This window comes from Ranitomeya imitator, chromosome 9 (assembly GCF_032444005.1).
Source record: "Ranitomeya imitator isolate aRanImi1 chromosome 9, aRanImi1.pri, whole genome shotgun sequence".
NCBI classification, from domain to species: Eukaryota; Metazoa; Chordata; class Amphibia; order Anura; family Dendrobatidae; genus Ranitomeya; species Ranitomeya imitator.
Window position 1 is genome coordinate 19,257,590 of NC_091290.1, and position 22,000 is coordinate 19,279,589.

General features: G+C 45.9%; 2 long non-coding RNA genes across 2 annotated transcripts in view; both read left to right on the plus strand.

Moving 5' to 3' along the window:
• LOC138648881 (uncharacterized) overlaps window positions 1-22,000 on the plus strand; it is a 400,375-nt gene that overhangs the window by 96,691 nt on the left and 281,684 nt on the right. The gene's annotated exons all lie outside the window — the stretch shown is intronic.
• LOC138649814 (uncharacterized) lies at window positions 7,671-10,948 on the plus strand. The gene is made up of 3 exons (XR_011315367.1): window positions 7,671-7,942; window positions 8,130-8,195; window positions 10,388-10,948. It is a non-coding gene; the product is annotated as an uncharacterized lncRNA (long non-coding RNA).

Here is a 22,000-nt window from a genome sequence, read left to right on the forward strand (position 1 = left end):
CCACTAGCCACGTCAGCGGTCCAGAAGCCACGACAGCGGTCCAGTAGCCACGTCAGCGGTCCTGAAGCCACATCAGTAGTCACATCAGCAGCCCAGTAGCCACAACAGCGGTCCAGTAGCCACGTCAACGGTCCAGTAGCCACGTCAGCGGTCCAGTAGCCACGTCAACGGTCCAGTAGCCACGTCAGCGGTCCAGAAGCCACGTCAGCGGTCCAGTAGCCACGTCAGCGGTCCAGAAGCCACGTCAACGGTCCAGTAGCCACGTCAGCGGTCCAGTAGCCACGTCAGCGGTCCAGAAGCCACGTCAGCGGTCCAGACGCCACGTCAGCAGTCCAGAAAGCACTTCAGCAGTCCAGAAGCCACGTCAGCGGTCCTGAAGCCATGTCAGTAGTCACGTCAGCGGTCCAGATGCCACGTCAGCAGTCCAGAAAGCACGTCAGCAGTCCAGAAGCCACGTCAGCGGTCCAGTAGCCACGTCAGCGGTCCTGAAGCCATGTCAGTAGTCACGTCAGCGGTCCAGAAGCCACGTCAGCGGTCCAGAAGCCACGTCAGCGGTCCAGTAGCCACGTCAGCGGTCCAGTAGCCACGTCAACGGTCCAGTAGCCACGTCAGCGGTCCAGTAACCACGTCAGCGGTCCAGAAGCCACGTCAGCGGTCCAGTAGCCACGTCAGCTGTCCAGTAGCCACGTCAACGGTCCAGTAGCCACGTCAGCGGTCCAGAAGCCACGTCAGCGGTCCAGAAGCCACGTCAGCGGTCCAGAAGCCACGTCAGCGGTCCAGAAGCCACGTCAGCGGTCCAGAAGCCACGTCAGCGGTCCAGAAGCCACGTCAGCGGCCCAGTAGCCACGTCAGCGGTCCTGAAGCCATGTCAGTAGTCACGTCAGCGGTCCAGTAGCCACGTGAGCGGTCCAGTAGCCACGTGAGCGGTCCAGTAGCCACATCAGCGGTCCAGAAGCCACGTCAGGTAATAGGAGGCTCATAGTGATCTGGTCCGGCAGCCATAGACTACTGATGTGGCTACTAGACCAGTGTCTTAGATAACAAAAAAACGATGATCAAAAGGCCAAAATATGAAAAAATACCAAACTTTATTAAATAACAACCATATAAAAGCATATGATCACAGTGTAAAATACAGGGAGAGCACACCCACCCATAAGATACCATCATACATAATACGCACACCCACAGGATATATATGACAACACACGATCGTATATTGGGACAATACAGGCACACAGACTAACCAAATGTAACTAGTATATATATCTCTATAATGACACCTGGCCCGATCATTGCCCATAGGGGAACCTCGCTCAATCATATGTAATGTACATCTGTACAACAAACCTTTCCCCATACCCCCATAGTCTGTGGCACACACGGCTCCAAAGCCCTATAGTACCCAACCAATATTTACATAATCACCTGCTCCAGACGATGGGGGAGTGTTATCAATCCTGCGGAAGCGCGTCCGCCCCGACGCGCGTTTCGGTCACCTTTATCAAGGGGCCGCACATGCACACACCTCCCTAGTCCTCCTATTATATAGTCACCGGCCGCCGCGTGGATACCGCGCGGCCGGATGTGACGTGCACACCCCCCCGGGGATGTGACGCGTACTGTTGCCCAGTCAGCGGGCGGCGCCAGCCAGCGTCGGCGTCACATGAGAGGCGGGGCCGGGGCGGGCCCAGCACTCATGTAGAGACGCCGAGAGCAGGCAAGCGCAGCGGTGAATGGGCACAGCACGCGTCAGGGGGAGGACTTGAGATACACCACTACCGCCCTGATACAACAAGTACCCATATAAATTACCTCCCATAACAACCAGTACAAGCCTGTGGTGGAACTAAGAGATATTTTCTCAAGACGTACGCAATATACAGGACCAGAGACAGACAACTGGAACAATACATTAAATAATAATCATCGCATTTCCAATCCTCCAATATGAACATCGCCGCACCCAGACTATTCAGTATGGCTTGAGTATTGCGTTCATAGTGCTGGCAACGTTCTTGCTCCAGTATACGTGTCCAATCCAATCCTTTATTGTTCCCCACTCTCGCATAAATCACCACAGTGTGCATGAGCGATCAAAACTGAAATATTAAAAGAAAATAATCAACCAAACATCTAAAAACAACATATAATTAAAAGAAATTATGTAACAATGGTACCAAATGAACATCGGCGGTACGGTACCGTGGTTATAAGAAGGGGGCATAGCTAATATTTTCGTTGAGTCCAGATGGATGGACCGTATCCAGGGTCCATATCCATCTGGACTCTAGCTGTGCCAACCTCCTAGTCATGTTACCACCACGGATGTTCATATCCAGCATATCGATCCCCCTACATCTCAAAAGGTCCCCATTACAATCATGGTACCGTCTGAAATGACGTGGGATCGTTTTAAGTGCCGTGATGTCCTCGGCATTAGCCGCCGCCGTGATCCCTAGGATGTGCTCACGGATCCTTATCTTCAATGGTCTAGTGGTCATACCCACATAAATTTTCTGGCAGGGGCATACTGCATAGTAGACCACATATCTACTATTACACGTGATCCTTTTTTTGATTGAAAACCTGCGTGACCCTGCCTGATTCTCAAAGTGGTCTATTCGATCAATATTAGTGCATGCCACACACCGGCCGCATGGGAAACACCCATTCGGTACCTTAGCCTGATCCAAGAATGTGCTCCCAGGCGGTCCGGTGTAGTGGCTACGAACCAAATGATCCCTCAAATTTCTTGATCTTCTGGCTGCTATCGCTGCCTTTTCGGGTATAAACCTAGAAATCACTGGGTCCGCTTTAAGAATATGCCACGATTTGTTCAATATTTCTCTCATACGACCAAATTGGGAGTGGTAGTCTGTTACAAATCTAACTCGATCCTGGCTATCCCTACTAGTCTGTTTAGGGCCATATAATAATACATCCCTAGATGAATATTTAGCCCTATTATAAGCCTTCTTAATCATTCGGTTGCTAAACCCACGTTCTTGTAGTCTCCGCTTAAGATCTTCAGCCTGTGTATAAAATTCTTCATTATTTGAACACAGTCTGCGTAAACGGAGGAACTGTCCAGTGGGAACTGACTGGATCATGTGACCCGGGTGGGAGGAGGACGCGTGCAACAACATGTTTGTAGAGGTGGGCTTACGATATATGCTTGTTTGCACCTCCCCCTTCTCATCCTTTGAGAGTAGGACATCCAGAAATTCAATAGTTTTAAAATCGTACTTATAGGTAATAAATATATTCAACTGGTTGTCATTTAATGATGCCATAAACCTTTCCAGATCATCACTCGACCCCTGCCAGATCAGCAAAATGTCGTCGATGTACCGCGTCCACGAAAGGACACGGCACATCGGCGACGACTGATCTGGCAGGGAGAGGTCCCTCTCCCACAGCCCCAGGAACAGGTTGGCATAAGCCGGGGCAAAGTTTGGTATTTTTTCATATTTTGGCCTTTTGATCATCGTTTTTTTGTTATCTATGTAGTATTTGATGATAGGCTCTATTGTCCTATTATTTCTAGCATGGTATATGATTTGGTATTTAATGATTGACTCTATATTTTTATATTACCATGTTTATGTGTCATATTCACTTCTATATATATATCTTGCTGTGTTCTGCACAGGTTATACATATGACATGGATTTTCAAGCCAAGGAAAAGAATTGGCTTTCGCATATTGACCAGGTGTTCGGGGGTAACGGATCAAACTGTCAGGTTGACAATGATATGAAATGGGAGGAACAAACTATGATACTACAACGAATGGTGGTCAAACGAACTAAGTTATGGTGGAATCGCACTTTTCTCGATAAATACCTGACTAAAAAAATGATCCCTAGAGGCCTTCGTGTGAGGGTAATCCCTACATTTCCGGTGGAGGACGAGGGTTTTGTTTCCCGGTGGGAGGAGGCGTGCAACGGATGTTCACAGATTTTTATGCAGCTTTTGAGTGAGCATAATCAGAACATAATTACTCAATTGGATACCAATATTGGGAGAATGGAAGATGAATTAAAATCTCTAGGTAACATAGTAACATAGTAACATAGTTAGTAAGGCCGAAAAAAGACATTTGTCCATCCAGTTCAGCCTATATTCCATCATAATAAATCCCCAGATCTACGTCCTTCTACAGAACCTAATAATTGTATGATACAATATTGTTCTGCTCCAGGAAGACATCCAGGCCTCTCTTGAACCCCTCGACTGAGTTCGCCATCACCACCTCCTCAGGCAAGCAATTCCAGATTCTCACTGCCCTAACAGTAAAGAATCCTCTTCTATGTTGGTGGAAAAACCTTCTCTCCTCCACACGCAAAGAATGCCCCCTTGTGCCCGTCACCTTCCTTGGTATAAACAGATCCTCAGCGAGATATTTGTATTGTCCCCTTATATACTTATACATGGTTATTAGATCGCCCCTCAGTCGTCTTTTTTCTAGACTAAATAATCCTAATTTCGCTAATCTATCTGGGTATTGTAGTTCTCCCATCCCCTTTATTAATTTTGTTGCCCTCCTTTGTACTCTCTCTAGTTCCATTATATCCTTCCTGAGCACCGGTGCCCAAAACTGGACACAGTACTCCATGTGCGGTCTAACTAGGGATTTGTACAGAGGCAGTATAATGCTCTCATCATGTGTATCCAGACCTCTTTTAATGCACCCCATGATCCTGTTTGCCTTGGCAGCTGCTGCCTGGCACTGGCTGCTCCAGGTAAGTTTATCATTAACTAGGATCCCCAAGTCCTTCTCCCTGTCAGATTTACCCAGTGGTTTCCCGTTCAGTGTGTAATGGTGATATTGATTCCCTCTTCCCATGTGTATAACCTTACATTTATCATTGTTAAACCTCATCTGCCACCTTTCAGCCCAAGTTTCCAAATTATCCAGATCCATCTGTAGCAGAATACTATCTTCTCTTGTATTAACTGCTTTACATAGTTTTGTATCATCTGCAAATATCGATATTTTACTGTGTAAACCTTCTACCAGATCATTAATGAATATGTTGAAGAGAACAGGTCCCAATACTGACCCCTGCGGTACCCCACTGGTCACAGCGACCCAGTTAGAGACTATACCATTTATAACCACCCTCTGCTTTCTATCACTAAGCCAGTTACTAACCCATTTACACACATTTTCCCCCAGACCAAGCATTCTCATTTTGTGTACCAACCTCTTGTGCGGCACGGTATCAAACGCTTTGGAAAAATCGAGATATACCACGTCCAATGACTCACCGTGGTCCAGCCTATAGCTTACCTCTTCATAAAAACTGATTAGATTGGTTTGACAGGAGCGATTTCTCATAAACCCATGCTGATATGGAGTTAAACAGTTATTCTCATTGAGATAATCCAGAATAACATCCCTCAGAAACCCTTCAAATATTTTACCAACAATAGAGGTTAGACTTACTGGCCTATAATTTCCAGGTTCACTTTTAGAGCCCTTTTTGAATATTGGCACCACATTTGCTATGCGCCAGTCCTGCGGAACAGACCCTGTCGCTATAGAGTCACTAAAAATAAGAAATAAAGGTTTATCTATTACATTACTTAGTTCTCTTAGTACTCGTGGGTGTATGCCATCCGGACCCGGAGATTTATCTATTTTGATCTTATTTAGCCGGTTTCGCACCTCTTCTTGGGTTAGATTGGTGACCCTTAATATAGGGTTTTCATTGTTTCTTGGGATTTCACCTAGCATTTCATTTTCCACCGTGAATACCGTGGAGAAGAAGGTGTTTAATATGTTAGCTTTTTCCTCGTCATCTACAACCATTCTTTCCTCACTATTTTTTAAGGGGCCTACATTTTCAGTTTTTATTCTTTTACTATTGATATAGTTGAAGAACAGTTTGGGATTAGTTTTACTCTCCTTAGCAATGTGCTTCTCTGTTTCCTTTTTGGCAGCTTTAATTAGCTTTTTAGATAAAGTATTTTTCTCCCTATAGTTTTTTAGAGCTTCAATGGTGCCATCCTGCTTTAGTAGTGCAAATGCTTTCTTTTTACTGTTAATTGCCTGTCTTACTTCTTTGTTTAGCCACATTGGGTTTTTCCTATTTCTAGTCCTTTTATTCCCACAAGGTATAAACCGCTTACACTGCCTATTTAAGATGTTCTTAAACATTTCCCATTTATTATCTGTATTCTCATTTCTGAGGATATTGTCCCAGTCTACCAGATTAAGGGCATCTCTAAGCTGGTCAAACTTTGCCTTCCTAAAGTTCAATGTTTTTGTGACTCCCTGACAAGTCCCCCTAGTGAAAGACAGGTGAAACTGCACAATATTGTGGTCGCTATTTCCTAAATGCCCAACCACCTGCAGATTTGTTATTCTGTCAGGTCTATTAGATAGTATTAGGTCTAAAAGTGCTGCTCCTCTGGTTGGATTCTGCACCAATTGTGAAAGATAATTTTTCTTGGTTATTAGCAGAAACCTGTTGCCTTTATGGGTTTCACAGGTTTCTGTTTCCCAGTTAATATCCGGGTAGTTAAAGTCCCCCATAACCAGGACCTCATTATGGGTTGCAGCTTCATCTATCTGCTTTAGAAGTAGACTTTCCATGCTTTCTGTTATATTTGGGGGTTTGTAACAGACCCCAATGAGAATTTTGTTACCATTTTTCCCTCCATGAATTTCAACCCATATGGACTCGACATCCTCATTCCCTTCGCTAATATCCTCCCTTAAAGTGGACTTTAGACAAGACTTTACATAGAGACAAACCCCTCCTCCTCTCCGATTTTTACGATCCTTTCTAAACAGACTGTAACCCTGTAAGTTAACTGCCCAGTCATAGCTTTCATCTAACCATGTCTCGGTTATTCCCACTATGTCAAAGTTACCTGTAGATATTTCTGCTTCTAGTTCTTCCATCTTGTTTGTCAGGCTTCTGGCGTTTGCGAGCATGCAGTTTAGAGGATTTTGTTTTGTTCCAATCTCCTCGCTGTGGATTGTTTTAGAAATGTTCTTACCTCCCTTCTGAGTATGTTTTCCTGGGTCGTCTTTGTTCGAGTCTAATGTTTTTCTTCCCGTCCCCTCTTCTTCTAGTTTAACGCCCTCCTGATGAGTGTGGCGAGTCTCCTGGCGAATGTGTGTTTCCCAGGTTTGTTGAGGTGTAGTCCGTCTCTGGCGAGGAGTCCATCATACCAGTAATTCACACCGTGGTCCAGGAATCCAAATCCTTGTTGTCTGCACCATCGTCTTAGCCAGTTGTTTGCATCAAGGATCCTGTTCCATCTCCTGGTGCCATGCCCGTCTACTGGAAGGATAGAAGAAAAAACTACCTGTGCATCCAGTTCCTTTACTTTCTTCCCCAACTCTTCAAAGTCCTTGCAGATTGTCGGTAGGTCCTTCCTTGCCGTGTCATTGGTGCCAACATGTATCAGAAGAAATGGGTGGACGTCCTTGGAGCTGAAGAGCTTTGGTATCCTATCGGTCACATCCTTGATCATCGCACCTGGAAGGCAGCATACTTCTCTTGCAGTTATGTCCGGTCTGCAGATGGCTGCTTCTGTGCCTCTCAGTAGTGAGTCTCCCACCACCACCACTCCCACCACCACAACGGAGAAAGTAAATATGTTTCATTGTCAGTTGGATAAAACTTTGGAAACAGTGGTCAAAAATATTCAGACAACCCAAATTAAAAAACTAAATAGAGACCGGAAGGATTATGAGAATCAGACGGTCTACCTATGGCGGAAACCACATGTACAGGGTCACCGCGTGGCCCGTACCCCATCACAGACATCAATATCATCAGCGAGCGATGTATCTGAAGTATCTGGGTCATCTGTAACCACCAAATCAGGATCTATGAGACACAATCAGAGGGATCATACGTTCCATCCATATAAACGTTATGATCGGTCCCCGGTGGCTACCAGATACAAAAATAAGGTAATTAATTTGAGTAAACATATTTTCTCAGACGTTGATTTGAATATCTTAGAAAAGGGCCTGTCGTTCTCCCCAGCAGCTAGTTTTGATGCATTCGCTGCTGTGAAAGATTTGCATTTGTTTGCCCGTTCTTTGATTTTTAAAAAACATTTCTTTGATGGCAACCTCTCCCAACTTTTTCCAACAGAGGAAGAACAAGTAGCTTTGCGTATATTGGAGGAATTAGCCATTGAGCACAATACTCCGGAAGGAGGTAACGTACCAACATCGATACGTATAAAATCTAAAAAATTCCCTCCTCTATCAACTTGTTCAAATGTAGATCTGTTCGTTCAAATTGTTTCTAAGGAATTTATGAGTATTCCACGGTGTGTGTATAAGGATAACCTGACCGGGGAAGAGAGGGGGCGTCTGCGCGTCCTTCAGGAGGTAGAGGATGTGGTATATAAACCAGCTGATAAGGGGGGCAATGTGGTAATTTGGCCAAAGGTACTCTATGAAAAGGAGGCCTTTCGCCAATTAAATAATACCACATGTTACAAAAAACTAACATTCAACCCATTGTCCTCCTTTACCACACAATTACATTTGATTATCAACCAAGCGAGGGAGCAGGGCACCATAACCAAGGAATTGGCTATGGAACTGGTGGTGCCCGAACCAACCATCCCTACGCTTTATTTACTACCGAAAATCCATAAGGACGCGCAGACTCCCCCTGGACGCCCAATTATTTTTGGAAGGGGCAATTATCTTGAACACGTAAACCGTTGGATAGATTCTAAGCTGCAACCGATTGTGGAGGGGTTGCCATCATTTTTGAAAGATACGGGTGAACTGTTGAGGAGAGTAGACGGCCTACAGCTCGATGATGATATGGTGTTTGTGACTGGGGATGTGGAATCCTTGTATACGAGCATTAAGCATGCGGACGGGATATATGCCACAGAAGTTTTCCTTAGTATGTCTAATCTTCCGATGGACATCCAGAAATTGGTGGTTGAATTGTTAAGATTTACGTTGACACATAATTTTTTTGTGTTTAAGGGGTCCTTCTTCCTACAGCTCCAGGGAACAGCGATGGGGGCGTCCTTTGCCCCGGCTTATGCCAACCTGTTCCTGGGGCTGTGGGAGAGGGACCTCTCCCTGCCAGATCAGTCGTCGCCGATGTGCCGTGTCCTTTCGTGGACGCGGTACATCGACGACATTTTGCTGATCTGGCAGGGGTCGAGTGATGATCTGGAAAGGTTTATGGCATCATTAAATGACAACCAGTTGAATATATTTATTACCTATAAGTACGATTTTAAAACTATTGAATTTCTGGATGTCCTACTGTCAAAGGATGAGAAGGGGGAGGTGCAAACAAGCATATATCGTAAGCCCACCTCTACAAACATGTTGTTGCACGCGTCCTCCTCCCACCCGGGTCACATGATCCAGTCAGTTCCCACTGGACAGTTCCTCCGTTTACGCAGACTGTGTTCAAATAATGAAGAATTTTATACACAGGCTGAAGATCTTAAGCGGAGACTACAAGAACGTGGGTTTAGCAACCGAATGATTAAGAAGGCTTATAATAGGGCTAAATATTCATCTAGGGATGTATTATTATATGGCCCTAAACAGACTAGTAGGGATAGCCAGGATCGAGTTAGATTTGTAACAGACTACCACTCCCAATTTGGTCGTATGAGAGAAATATTGAACAAATCGTGGCATATTCTTAAAGCGGACCCAGTGATTTCTAGGTTTATACCCGAAAAGGCAGCGATAGCAGCCAGAAGATCAAGAAATTTGAGGGATCATTTGGTTCGTAGCCACTACACCGGACCGCCTGGGAGCACATTCTTGGATCAGGCTAAGGTACCGAATGGGTGTTTCCCATGCGGCCGGTGTGTGGCATGCACTAATATTGATCGAATAGACCACTTTGAGAATCAGGCAGGGTCACGCAGGTTTTCAATCAAAAAAAGGATCACGTGTAATAGTAGATATGTGGTCTACTATGCAGTATGCCCCTGCCAGAAAATTTATGTGGGTATGACCACTAGACCATTGAAGATAAGGATCCGTGAGCACATCCTAGGGATCACGGCGGCGGCTAATGCCGAGGACATCACGGCACTTAAAACGATCCCACGTCATTTCAGACGGTACCATGATTGTAATGGGGACCTTTTGAGATGTAGGGGGATCGATATGCTGGATATGAACATCCGTGGTGGTAACATGACTAGGAGGTTGGCACAGCTAGAGTCCAGATGGATATGGACCCTGGATACGGTCCATCCATCTGGACTCAACGAAAATATTAGCTATGCCCCCTTCTTATAACCACGGTACCGTACCGCCGATGTTCATTTGGTACCATTGTTACATAATTTCTTTTAATTATATGTTGTTTTTAGATGTTTGGTTGATTATTTTCTTTTAATATTTCAGTTTTGATCGCTCATGCACACTGTGGTGATTTATGCGAGAGTGGGGAACAATAAAGGATTGGATTGGACACGTATACTGGAGCAAGAACGTTGCCAGCACTATGAACGCAATACTCAAGCCATACTGAATAGTCTGGGTGCGGCGATGTTCATATTGGAGGATTGGAAATGCGATGATTATTATTTAATGTATTGTTCCAGTTGTCTGTCTCTGGTCCTGTATATTGCGTACGTCTTGAGAAAATATCTCTTAGTTCCACCACAGGCTTGTACTGGTTGTTATGGGAGGTAATTTATATGGGTACTTGTTGTATCAGGGCGGTAGTGGTGTATCTCAAGTCCTCCCCCTGACGCGTGCTGTGCCCATTCACCGCTGCGCTTGCCTGCTCTCGGCGTCTCTACATGAGTGCTGGGCCCGCCCCGGCCCCGCCTCTCATGTGACGCCGACGCTGGCTGGCGCCGCCCGCTGACTGGGCAACAGTACGCGTCACATCCCCGGGGGGGTGTGCACGTCACATCCGGCCGCGCGGTATCCACGCGGCGGCCGGTGACTATATAATAGGAGGACTAGGGAAGTGTGTGCATGTGCGGCCCCTTGATAAAGGTGACCGAAACGCGCGTCGGGGCGGACGCGCTTCCGCAGGATTGATAACACTCCCCCATCGTCTGGAGCAGGTGATTATGTAAATATTGGTTGGGTACTATAGGGCTTTGGAGCCGTGTGTGCCACAGACTATGGGGGTATGGGGAAAGGTTTGTTGTACAGATGTACATTACATATGATTGAGCGAGGTTCCCCTATGGGCAATGATCGGGCCAGGTGTCATTATAGAGATATATATACTAGTTACATTTGGTTAGTCTGTGTGCCTGTATTGTCCCAATATACGATCGTGTGTTGTCATATATATCCTGTGGGTGTGCGTATTATGTATGATGGTATCTTATGGGTGGGTGTGCTCTCCCTGTATTTTACACTGTGATCATATGCTTTTATATGGTTGTTATTTAATAAAGTTTGGTATTTTTTCATATTTTGGCCTTTTGATCATCGTTTTTTTGTTATCTATGTAGTATTTGATGATAGGCTCTATTGTCCTATTATTTCTAGCATGGTATATGATTTGGTATTTAATGATTGACTCTATATTTTTATATTACCATGTTTATGTGTCATATTCACTTCTATAGACCAGTGTCTTGCAAATGTTTCTGCTCAATTCTGGTTTCAATCTATGTTTGTTGTTCTCCTTTTGAATAAAGCAATAAAGATCAGACATTTTCCGCTGCTTTTCTCACACTTTCTCCATGTGGCGTATACACTGTGTGTGAAACATCCGATGCAAGCAAAGTGGATGTGATGTGCCCATTAGGAGTTTAAAGATGGTGCGAAACGGTGCTTCTTCAGGCGCTTCAATCATAATTATATTGCATTAAAAAAAAAACACAAATGCAAAATTGCCGCATTCCTGCATTTAAAAAAAAGCATAATAATCCAAACAGGTAGGTATCAAATATTTTGGTTGGGAAAATAGTGGAAAGCATAAGACAAAGCGCAGTCGAAAAAAGCTGTAGTGTTTCCACACGCACACAAGAAAGCATGGTGGTACACAGAAAACTGCAGCATGTATGCAATGTGTGAACATGTGTATCCTTAAGGTCAGGATGAGATGTATATTATAGGTACCCATTACCTTTAAGCCCTTCTGTTTTTTGTATTTTGAATGTCCGCCTTTCACTTTGCAGATGACGTCTTAAGGCCGGAGCTGTCATGCGACGATCTTACAGGTCTAATGTTGCGGTACATAAAACAGCAGAGAAGTCAAATGTTGTGAGGAACTTATAACCAGCGATGGAAAATCCAACATATTTAGAGACATGTGATTGTCGTAGCTGCAGGTCACAACGTCACAGGAAATCATGATGCCCAAAGTAGCAGTGCTTCACCGTGTGCCCCGAGCCTCGTTCTATACAGAGGGGATAGGTGCAGTGTGTCCCGAGCCTCGTTCTATACATTGGGGATAGGTGCAGTGTGTCCCGAGCCTCGTTCTATACAGTAGGGATAGGTGCAGTGTGCCCCGAGCCTAGTTCTATACAGTGGGGATAGGTGCAGTGTGTCCCGAGCCTCGTTCTATACAGTGGGGATAGGTGCAGTGTGTCCCGAGCCTCGTTCTATACATTGGGGATAGGTGCAGTGTGTCCCGAGCCTCGTTCTATACATTGGGGATAGGTGCAGTGTGTCCCGAGCCTCGTTCTATACAGTGGGGATAGGTGCAGTGTGTCCCGAGCCTCGTTCTATACAGTGGGGATAGGTGCAGCGTGCCCCGAGCCTCGTTCTATACAGTGGGGATAGGTGCAGCGTGCCCCGAGCCTCCTTCTATACAGAGGGGATAGGTGCAGTGTGTCCCGAGCCTCGTTCTATACAGTGGGGATAGGCGCAGCGTGTCCCGAGCCTCGTTCTATACATTAGGGATAGGTGCAGCGTGTCCCGAGCCTCGTTCAGCCTCGTTCTATACATTGGGGATAGGTGCAGCGTGTCCCGAGCCTCGTTCTATACAGTGGGGATAGGCGCAGCGTCTCCCGAGCCTCGTTCTATACAGTGGGGATAGGTGCGTGTACCGAGCCTCGTTCTATACATTGGGGATAGGTGCAGCGTGTCCCGAGCCTCGTTCTATACAGTGGGGATAGGCGCAGTGTCTCCCGAGCCTCGTTCTATACATTGGGGATAGGAGCAGCGTGTCCCGAGCCTCGCTCTATACATTGTGGATAAGTGCAGTGTGTCCCGAGCCTCGTTCTATACAGTGGGGATAGGTGCAGTGTGTCCCGAGCCTCGTTCTATACAGTGGGGATAGGTGCAGTGTGTCCCGAGCTTCGTTCTATACAGTGGGGATAGGTGCAGTGTGTCCCGACCTTCGTTCTATACAGTGGGGATAGGTGCAGTGTGTCCCGAGCCTCGTTCTATACAGTGGGGATAGGTGCAGTGTGTCCCGAGCCTCGCTCTATACATTGGGGATAGGTGCAGTGTGTCCCGAGCCTCGTTCTATACAGTGGGGATAGGTGCAGTGTGTCCCGAGCTTCGTTCTATACAGTGGGGATAGGTGCAGTGTGTCCCGACTTTCGTTCTATACAGTGGGGATAGGTGCAGTGTGTCCCGAGCCTCGTTCTATACAGTGGGGATAGGTGCAGTGTGTCCCGACCTTCGTTCTATACAGTGGGGATAGGTGCAGTGTGTCCCGACCTTCGTTCTATACAGTGGGGATAGGTGCAGTGTGTCCCGAGCCTCGTTCTATACAGTGGGGATAGGTGCAGCGTGTCCCGAGCCTTGTTCTATACAGTGGGGATAGGTGCAGCGTGTCCCGAGCCTTGTTCTATACAGTGGGGATAGGTGCAGCGTGTCCCGACCTTCGTTCTATACAGTGGGGATAGGTGCAGCGTGTCCCGAGCTTCGTTCTATACATTGGGGATAGGTGCAGCGTGTCCCGAGCTTCGTTCTATACAGTGGGGATAGGTGCAGCGTGTCCCGAGCCTCGTTCTATACAGTGGGGATAGGCGCAGCGTGTCCCGAGCCTCGTTCTATACATTGGGGATAGACGCAGCGTGTCCCGAGCCTCGCTCTATACATTGGGGATAGACGCAGCGTGTCCCGAGCCTCGCTCTATACATTGGGGATAGGTGCAGCGTGTCCCGAGCCTCGTTCTATACATTGTGGATAGGTGCAGCGTGGCCCAAGCCTCGTTCCATACAGTGGGGATAGGTGCAGCGTGTACCGAGCCTCGCTCTATACATTGGGGATAGGTGCAGCGTGTCCCGAGCCTCGCTCTATACATTGGGGATAGGTGCAGTGTGGCCCGAGCCTCGTTCTATACATTGGGGATAGGTGCGTGTCCCGAGCCTCGCTCTATACATTGGGGATAGACGCAGTGTGTCCCGAGCCTCGTTCTATACAGTGGGGATAGGTGCAGCGTGTCCCGAGCCTCGTTCTATACATTGGGGATAGGTGCAGCGTGTCCCGAGCCTCGCTCTATACATTGGGGATAGGTGCAGCGTGTCCCGAGCCTCGCTCTATACATTGGGGATAGGTGCAGCGTGTCCCGAGCCTCGCTCTATACATTGGGGATAGACGCAGTGTGTCCCGAGCCTCGTTCTATACAGTGGGGATAGGTGCAGCGTGTCCCGAGCCTCGTTCTATACATTGGGGATAGGTGCAGCGTATCCCGAGCCTCGTTCTATACATTGGGGATAGGTGCAGTGTGTCCTGAGCCTCGTTCTATACATTGGGGATAGGTGCAGTGTGTCCCGAGCCTCGCTCTATACATTGGGGATAAGTGCAGCGTGTCCTGAGCCTCGCTCTATACATTGGGGATAGGTGCAGTGTGTCCCGAGCCTCGTTCTATACATTGGGGATAGGTGCAGCGTGTCCTGAGCCTCGCTCTATACATTGGGGATAGGTGCAGCGTGTCCTGAGCCTCGTTCTATACATTGGGGATAGGTGCAGGGTCTTCACTACTTTCTCACAATGACACATTTCGTGGTGAATCCTTGTCGCGTTTATAGATCCAGGACTTTCTTGTTCTTCTGCTGATTGTTATCAGTTAAGAACAAAATATTTTGAGCTTTTCTTTCGTTCCCATGTTATGTGCATGGTTACAGCTGCGGTGATACAGGTGTATTTTATTTTGCTGGTATTAAAATAAACTAACTGTATTTTATCACTTTTATATCTGCTGCTATCTTGTAGATCGCTATTGTATGACAAAGCATTAATGAAACAAATCTGCGTCCCACATCCCATGGTGGGGGGACGACTGCAAAACCTTGTCTGTTTAACCCCCTAGATGACGCAGTCCCTCCCTACTATAGGGTGTGAAGGGGTTACCAGTAGTCATGCCATCCCCATTTTATTTTTTAAAGGGCAGTGAAGGGGGATCATGTAGTTATCCCTGGTGGTCTGGTGCAGTGAAAGGGATCACGTGGATATCCCTGGTGGTCTAGAGCAGTGAAAGGGATCACGTGGATATCCCTGGTGGTCTGGTGCAGTGAAGAGGGTTCACGTGAGTGTCCTTGGTGGTCTCTAGGCTAGTAAAGGGGATCAACGAGGACATTATCTAGTGCAGAGATAGGGATCGCATGGACCTCCCTGGTGGTCTGGGGCAGTGAAGGGGGAATCATATTGGCATCCCTTGTGGTCTGGAGCAGTGATAGGGATCACAGATATCCCTGGTGGTCTAGGAGAGTGAAAGGGATCACGTGGATATCCCTGGTGGTCTAGGGCAGTAACGGGGGAATCACATTGGCATCCCTTGTGGTCTAGAGCAGTGATAGGGATCACAGATATCTCTGGTAGTCTAGGGCAGTGAAATGGATTATAGGAATATCCCTGGTGGTCTGGGGCAGTGAAGGGGGTATCACATGGGCATCTTTGGTGGTCTGGGGCAGTGAAGGGGGAATCACGTGGACGTCCCTGGCAGTGAAGATCACTGAGTATGGTGTAGAGCAGTGCAGGGGCTCATGTTAGCATGTCTAGTGGTCTAGGGCCATGAAGAGGTTAGTATTTGAGTCCTATTAAACCAATACAGTGAAGGAGACGAGTTACAGTGAGAGGCAGTCACCGGCCCTGTGTAATATGGAGAACAGTAATCGAGCGCCGCAGCCCCTTCATAGTTCGGATTGGCAGAGTCCCTGTAACTCTATGGATCTAAGGAGCATCAGTTAGATAATCCCTGTATACCGCGTATGTGCACAGTGTTCTCCAATGAGGACGTGGAGTTGGGGCAGGAGCCTGCACGGCCGGTGTGAACAAAGCCTTATTAAACATACGCTGGAAACCTGCAGGAGAGAAAAATAATGTATCTCACAGGTGAGCGTTTGTCACAGTTGCATTCACCGTAGACGATGGTGTTCTGTATTCACACTGTGGCTGTGACGTTACCTGGAGCCATATCCTCCTCTCCGCTTCGCCCCCAGCAGTATCCGGCCGGTGCGATAACGTCCCATAGACGCGAGGGCGCCTGCCATGGAGGAAGCAGGTGACGGATACAAAACACGACACATTGCCAGAAACTTCATTTATTAGTATAAAACTGAATCTCCCCAAAATCTTTACAGACAACATAACTGGTTCCTGGTGACTCCAGACACTGGTGGGATCGTCACCGCTCCGTACAGTAGACAATGACCGAACCCTCGTTCCGTCCCAGTGTCCGAATCAGGACGGGAAAACACAATGATCGGAGGAGGAATCACCAAAACCGTGCGCGGGAAAAAAGCGGAGGCGACATCCACAGCGACCAATCAGGAAGCAGCGTTCTTATTCCCAAAGGAAATTAGAGCTGGACTGTGATTGGTTGCGGGGGCACAGGCGCCATTTTTCTTTTGCATCGGTTTTGATCAATTGTAGTGAACAGGACATCGTAACGTCTAGTGCAAAAACGTACCGCAGTCAGGAGCGTAGGATACCTTATAGCAGTGGTAGAACTACAAGTCCCATAATGCTAGTTCTTATATAGACATACAAAAGACACTTAGGCTGCTTTTACACTTGCCGTGTTTTTTTGCAGCCCATTATTGCGGGCCGTATTGCCGCAATTTTCAAGGTCTGCCGCAATATCGAACCGCAAAAAGCTTGCGGATTGCAGTTTTTCAGGTTTCCAATACTATAGCAAAAGCATTGGGGGAAAAAAAAGCACGTCGGTCCGCAAAACCGGAAGTCACGGCGCACCGCAAAAACAACCTTCCGTTGTTGTTGCGGCCCCATTGATTTACAATGGGGGCCATGTCTGTAAGCCGTGAAAAATAATCGAGCAGGCTCGATATTTTTTCACGGCCATAAATACGGCGCTCCTACGATTTTTCGCAGCCTAATAGAAATCTATAGGGGCCGCAAAATGGCGGCAAGTGTAAAAGAAGCCTTATGCAGAGAAGGAGGTGATGGTACAAATTGTACAAACTACATTTTTCCCAAAATCGGGGAACAAAAAAAAAAAAAAAAGTTGGGTTCCCAAAGTTTTTTCTGTTCTTTTTGACAGACAAGACCTCAACTCCCTGCTGAGTGATTGAGGGGCAATTCTCAGCCGCCTGAGAATTTTGATCTTTGGCAATTCAGTAAAAATACATGGGTTACAAAAAAGCCCTAATTCAAGCTATGAAACCACTGATTGCGGAAGTCTCAGGCCTGCGACAAGATATTCAACAAATTGGCAATAGGGTGGAATCTCTAGAAGCCACTCAGTCCTCCCTCATAAGCCATTCTAATAAAATTAATGACCACTTAGATTTCCACAAGTCTCAATTAAACACGGTGGCCCTGAACATAGAGGATCAGGAAAATAGGAGCCGCAGGAAGAATGTCAGAATTAAAGGAATCCCCGAGAGCGTCTCTAATGAGATACTTGAAAAGTCAGCCAAGGAAATATTTTCTTCTCTATTACCTCAGGAACGATGCGATCAAATGATCATTGAGAGGATACATCGCTCGCTCAGACCTAAACCCAAACTCACGGACCCCCCAAGAGACGTGATATGTGGTCTTCTGAACTATCTAGATACCTCGGCCATTTTAAATGCTTCTAGAGACAATAAAAATTTATCCTACGAAGGATCTTCCATTCAACTATATCAAGACTTGGCACCTTCGACACTTGCTAAACGAAGGGTCCTGAAGCCCCTGCTAGATGTTCTACGTACAAATAAGATACTATACAAGTGGTTATTTCCCTTCGGTTTGGCTATATATGGAAGAAGTAAGCAAGTCATAATCCGCCATCCAAACGACCTCACCAAAGTTTGGTCCACGTTCAACATCGAGGAGGTTGCTGTCCCCTCTTGGCTGCCCATGGACATGGTGCTAGATGTCCCTCCCAACCTCCGCCCTTTGCTGGACCAGGGAGAGTGGTCTCCAGCCAAGTCTCCAAAACAGAACAAGGCTGGACCTAAGAAGAAGCTCCCTCCTTGAGAAGATAGTGTAACATTTTTGCCCCTTATTTTGGTTTGTGGATTAAATCCAATCTCTTCTCTATGTTTTAGATTGGAGATAGATTCAAAAAAGTATAATAGGTCGATAAAATTGTTTGTGCCTTTTTTTTTTTTTCTTCCACATGGCCTATACTACAGACTCTACTTTGGAATTTGCTAACAGGTAAAAGTAATATGCCGTTTGCCGCTTGTGCGCCTACACTGGACTGTCCTGTCTATCTTTGAGGAGGATGTTTCGTGCCCCGACCTCCGCCATAGACGGGATCTGTATTGGTTATATGTTATACTCTTTCCCCCAAGTTTTTCTTGCTGTTGTTATATTGAAATTGTTTGTTCATCACACGTGTATAGATGTCACTCTAGTTCATTCTATAACTCATGTCCAATAGTGTTCCAAATGCAGCCACCCTGGTGTTGGCTTCCTATAATGTGAAGGGCATGCGCTCCACAAGGAAAAGGGGGCAACTGTTGAGATTCCTGCAGTCTAAAAATTCTAACATTGCATTTTTCCAAGAAACTCATTTTAAAAAAGGTAGGACCCCAGATATGTCGAGAACCCAATTTCCCACATGGTATCATAATACTGGATCCACTGCTTCAAGAGGAGTTAGTATAGCATTCAAAAGAAATGTTCCCTTCACCTTGATAGACACTCTGTCAGATGCTGATGGGAGATATATAATGTTAAAAGGTTTATTAGCAAACACAAAAGTCACCCTTTGCAACATCTACGCCCCGAATCAGAACCAAATTGGTTGGTTGTGTCACGTCTTGAACACCCTCAAACTATTTAAAGAAGGGATTATAATTCTGGGAGGCGATTTCAATATCACTTTCAATCCATTGATAGATTCTTCTTCAGGAAAATCCTCCATTTCACAAAAAGCACTTAGGAAACTTCACATCAATCTACAATCTTTAAATTTAATTGACCCGTGGAGAACGCTGCACCCAACAACTAAAGATTTCACTTTCTTCTCCTCACCTCATAACAATTACCACAGATTAGACTATTTTCTAATTCAATCCTGCCACCTCCAGTTGGTGAAATCTACAAAAATAGACGTAATATCCCTTTCAGACCATGCTCCGATCTTCTTAGAACTATATATTAAATCCCTTCCCCCTACTCCTTTTACTTGGACACTAAATGAAACTCTACTGGGATCTAATTCTTATGTAACTAAGTTCTCCACCTCGATAAATCTTTTCTTCAAAGAGAACTGTCTTCCGGGCACTCCCATGTCCCTAGTTTGGGAAACTCATAAGGCGGTATTGAGAGGAGAATTTATAGCTATAGGCTCATATTTGAAAAAAGCAAGGTCCAAGGAGGTGACGGCTATTCTGCATCGGATTGGCTCTGTGGAAAAGTTACACAAACGTTCTCAAGCAGATAAATATCAGACGGAACTCGTCTCACTCAGAAGATCACTGAAAGATCTTTTGAACATACATTCAGCTAAAGCTTATATGAGAAGCCAACAACAGTTTTACCTTCACGGCAATAGAGGAAGCAAACTTATGACTTCTCTCCTGAGAAAACGCAGGGGACGTACTTTCATCACACAGCTGAAGGGTGCAGATGGCCTGGTTATCTCTGAGACCAAAGACATTGCTAATGAATTCAAATGCTTCTATGAGAAACTTTACAATTTAGATTCACCAGAGGACATGGGGGACCCCGGTACAGCTCTGGAAACAATAGACACCTTCCTTTCATCCTTGAAACTCCCCTCCTTGTCCCTGGAGGACTCTTCTTCGCTGGTAGCTCCAGTCACCCCTGAGGAGGTACTGGAGATTCTCTCCAGTATTCCTAATGGGAAAGCCCCGGGCCCCGATGGCCTCCCCATCATTTATTATAAGAAATTAATAAAAGCCCTTCTACCCCATATAGTAACATTATTTAATTCTTTCCTGGCAGGGCAACCACTCCTAAAACAAGCCTTAGAAGCCTTTATTACAGTGCTACCAAAGGAAGGGAAAGACCCTAACTCCTGCTCCAGCTATAGGCCTATATCACTCCTCAACACAGATACGAAGCTTTGGGCAAAACTCTTAGCGACTAGGTTAGGTAACATACTCCCCAGATTGATTCGCTCGGACCAGGCGGGTTTTGTACGGGGTAGAGAGGGAAGAGACAATTCAACTAAAGTCCTTCAGTCTATAATGTACGTTAAAAAGAGGAATTTACCACTGACCCTTCTATCTACTGACGCCGAGAAGGCGTTTGACAGAGTAAGCTGGAGATATATGGAGAGAGTCCTACATAGGTTTGGCTTCCCTCCCCAGTATGTCACAGCGGTCTTGTCACTCTACTCTCTCCCCACTGCCAGAGTCCGGGTGAACGGTGTTCTATCAGATGCCTTTATCATCAGTAACGGTACCAGACAGGGTTGTCCCTTGTCCCCTTCCTTATTTATATTAGTGATAGAAACGCTAATACAGAGAATTAGGCAAGACAATCAAGTTCAGGGACTACGGATAGGTAGATTGGAATTAAAAACACTAGCATTCGCGGATGATCTGCTTTTTCTTATTTCCAACCCGCTAGAAGCATTTCCCACCATCATCAATATACTAAATTATTTTGGCAAATTATCAAACTTTAAAATTAATAACACTAAATCAGAAGCACTCAACATCACCCTACCAGACTCCCAGCTAACAAATTTGCGTAAACTAACCCCCTTCTCCTGGTCCATGTCATCAATTAAATATTTGGGCGTCCATATCACCAGAGACCCCACAAACCTATTCGACTTCAATTTTTCACCCTTACTTAAGAAAATAGAAGCGCAGATGAAATTATACAACTTGCCCACATTATCGTGGATAGGGCGCGTCAATGTATTTAAAGCCTACCTTATGCCCCTGATATTGTATTTTATGAATATGATACCCATTCGTCTCCCTCTCTTTTTTTTCAAAAATATAAAGACCTTAATATCCAAATTCATATGGAGAAATAAACCAGCCAGGCTACCTTTTAAATTATTGTCATACCCTATCTCATGTGGGGGTTTGGGACTACCTGACCCTCACATCTACTACAAGGCCATACACTTAAGCAGATGGCTGAGAGTGGCAGTTAGCCTAGAGAAAGACATAATTGACACGGTAGACACTGCTTTACTAGACAGGAGGGGAATCCCATTCGTGTGGTCACACTCAAAGCCAGCGTCTTTCTTAGGTCTAGATGAAATAACTTTAGCTACCCTACATATTAGACGCTCTGTTATGAATGATTTGCCTCCAGAATCATTCCCATCATCCTTAACCCCTATCGCTACCATTCCATATTTAATCGATCCTAATTTTGTAGACTCTTATAATCTGTGGTCGAAGCTCCCTATGGAATCTCTCGCTGCCTTTTATGATGGTAAGGTCCTCCAAAACAACACCTGGCCTAGCAATACCTTGGCATCTCCGAGAAACTTTTTACAAGAACATCACTTCAAACGTACACTTATTCAATTCAGAGATCGGTTCCCACACAAGTCCAATTGGTCGTGGCTGGACCTTATGTTTAAGACAAGCTCAACCAGATATAAAGTCATATCGCGCATGTACTCCCGACTCATCACTCCTTCTCTACCATTTAAACCCTCCTTCATATACTCTTGGGAATCTGAGCTGAACTTCA